Genomic DNA, 3,351 nt, shown 5'->3' with positions numbered 1-3,351 from the left:
GTAACAAAGTTGTTTTCAAAATAAGATATCTTTTAATGTCATAAATGATTTCACACGTGTTTTGATAGTTCAGATTAGATGTAGATATACATATCACAATGCATCCATATATTTTACTTCCAAAGCCTTCTTTTATCGTCATAGGCTCATAGCTTAGGTCATAAGATAGTTTCATCACATGAAAAATACTCGATTCAATTTTTTAACAACATAAACATAATAAACAAAAAATCTTAGAAATCAACTTTCGAGTGGCATTTTGGGTCTACTTCTAGTGTCAAAATATTGACCACAATATCACAAACGCTATCAACCTTTGCTCCCACCTTTATGATTTTCAAAACACCAACTTTCCCATGCATAACCGAAGTAGAGGTGAAATTTAGAAGACCCGTCGCGACATCATCATAAAAGTTAGGATCGGTGGCCATTTTATCCCCGGTAATATTTGAAAACACCGTTATGGTAAGACTACCACAAGCGGGTACTTTTGAATGTTGCACTGGAATCTCAGCTATTAACATGCCTTGATAATAAAATATGCAATCGAGTCCTTGAACTTAAAACTCCCATAGTTGCGGTTGTTAATCGTCAAGGTTAGAACTAGGGTTGCATTTATGCTTACGCTCGGGATTAGTTGAACTTTTAAGTTTTCAAGATTTGTCGGGTGGGCTGTGATGTGCGGGTCCTTCGGTTTAAAGACCGTGAAATATAAGATGATGGAAACCACCATGAAGACGATGATTACTGCGACAGTCACACCGCAACAAATCTTGAGACATTTTCGTGATGATCTTCGTTTTGTAGTATCCATTTTTTGTGATATTTGAGCTATCAATGTATTCAATGTGAACTTTGTGTAAGTAGCTGTGGATTATTTGATATGTAGCATGTTTGTTTATATAAGTGAGGAGGTGAAATCAAGGGAGAATGTAGTTTTGTTTGTTTACTACATAAAGTGGTATAAAAATGTGAGGGTGTTGTTTCGTACCTCTGACTCCGTTTGGTTGAAAGTACTTTTGTTCTCGAAAGAAAATATCTATGCTGCTGATACAGTGGTCATTCTATAATAATAATAATAATAAACATGATCAAATACATTTTATTTTTAACATGAAAACAGTGAGAACCACTTTGCTGCTATTATTAGGATTATTTTTACAAGTGTTTGCTGTAATTATTTGTCTGTATTTGCTAATTTTCAATTATGAGACGTTATAAGTATTTGTTGATTTATATTTTGTTGTAATTATTAGATTTTTTCTTTTGCTGTTATAAGTATTTGTTGGTATTATTTTGTTTTTGATTTTGATTCTTTTGTTGTAAATTTTAGGTTTTTTATTTGTTATTATAAATAATTGTTTATGTAGATTGGTATTGTAGTTGGTGTTTTTTCTTTTGTTCTCGTGTTAAGACTAAAGTGCACACAAACCTTTCCCGTAATAATAATAATAATAACAACAACAATAGTCACTTTATGTTGTTAATAAAATGATGGTTTGTAAATGTTGAACACCAACTATATTAGGTTGAGAAAATAATGAATTTGATTACAAATAGAATATGTTTTTGACTTTAATGCACTTCATATTGAAAAAGAAAATTAAATTGGCATGGAGGAGCTTTCCTTCTTTTTATTGATTCGGTATCATTTGTTGTTTGGATTTATTACTATCTACTATCCGGTGTCGAAGTAATTTGCAGGTCGGGTCATGTCGCATAAAAAAATGTAAATTTGGTTTTTCTTTTAAATTTTTTTTTTGCTAATAACGCCTAAATGCACAAATTCAACACCATCAACACATAATTCTAAACATAAACATATATGTATACACAGGGCCGGCTTCGAAAAGACAAAAAAACTTTTGGGCCAAAGGCGAAATTTTTTTTGGGCTTTAAGTAAACAGAGTATTTTTGTTGGGTTTAAACAGTTTAATTCTTACTAGTAGGTGTGCCCGCGCGTTGCGGCGGGGACACAACACGTATTCAGTTGGTATGATCTAGTTTGAGGTGAAGATGCTATAGAAATTCGATGACACTGGTACGGTTCATGACTGTATCGTAGTTCGCTATAGGTCAATGCAAGAAATCTTAGTGGAGGTTTAATAAAACAAGACAAATGAGACAAAGAGAGTGAGAAGTGGTTAAGGTCAACACAAGACAATTGCAAGACGTTATTCGTTTATGTCAATCATATTGCGATATACCATAGAGTAATCTGTTAGTTTCCTTATTTATTTATTTATTTTATAGTTTTATTTAAATTAAAGTTTTCGAGTTAATAGCATTAGTGTGTCATAAGCATGACATACTTAATCAAATAACAATAATAATAATATTCAAAATAGTTATATTAATAATACTAATACTATTGATAACAAAGAAAACAATAATAGAAATATCATAAGATGTAAATAATTAAAATACTATTAATAATAATTTTAACCAATTACAACAAAATTCACTTAACTAAGTTTTAATTACTAACAAATATTATAAATATATTCTAATGAAAACAACAACATAAATCTAAATATTTATAAATATGAACTAATTTAATTAATATTCAAATAATGCATTCACTGATATTTATGCTATTCCGAAACTTTTTACCACTATTGATTATTTAACTTGTTTTAACCATCAAAATGTCAGTAATTGCAGCCAATTCCACTATACTAAATAAGTGAAAGTTGAAAAAAAAAGTAAACTATATAGGTTGTTTCTAAGATAAATATATCAACCAATGCTTAAAATTATAAGAAAATATAATGGTCTATTATGGTACTTTAAAAAAACAACTCATTTCAACCAACTATACAGGCTATAACATGTTTTGACCTTGAGTTAAATTGATACCTTTTAATACGGTCGCGTGTTGCAGCGGGGATACAATGAGAATTTGGTTTGTGGCACGTCGATCTGAATTTTATTTAAAATGGCAAGAGATTAGATGACTAAAAAGTCTTGGTATAGAGTCCACCTAGCGGCGAGTAAATTTGGTTTTGAATAAAATTCATATAAGAACATAGATGTTTAGGGTCGCAACGGGGGTCGTTAGGGGCTTGGTTCGTTATGGTACGTTATTATTGTATATAGAATTGTGGAAATCAATAAAAATAATATATTGTGTCATATATTAATTATCGAGATGAGGTCGCGAGTTAAACGTAGAGTTGTGCAAAAAAACCAGAAAAATGCAAAAATCAAACTTGAAAAAACCGAACCAAATGGTAAATTCGGTTATCTGATCGATTTCTAATCGTATCGATATTGTGAATTCAGTTCTATTCGATGATTGGTTCCACAAATCTTTGTGCTCGATTTAATTAAATAACCAAATTATAACCG

The 3,351-nt window shown here is 30.6% G+C and overlaps 1 pseudogene; it reads right to left on the bottom strand.

The window, feature by feature from the left end:
• Positions 1-214: 214 nt before the first annotated feature.
• On the bottom strand, positions 215-1,033 carry LOC143535943 (uncharacterized; annotated as a pseudogene).
• Between the last annotated feature and the right edge of the window lie 2,318 nt (positions 1,034-3,351).

Source organism: Bidens hawaiensis, unplaced genomic scaffold (assembly GCF_021521415.1).
Source record: "Bidens hawaiensis isolate Kalapana, Puna unplaced genomic scaffold, B.hawaiensis_p1.1 tig00010730_1, whole genome shotgun sequence".
NCBI classification, from domain to species: domain Eukaryota; kingdom Viridiplantae; phylum Streptophyta; class Magnoliopsida; order Asterales; family Asteraceae; genus Bidens; species Bidens hawaiensis.
The sequence above is the reverse complement of the archived record's forward strand: the minus strand, read 5'-3'. Positions and strand labels throughout refer to the sequence as shown.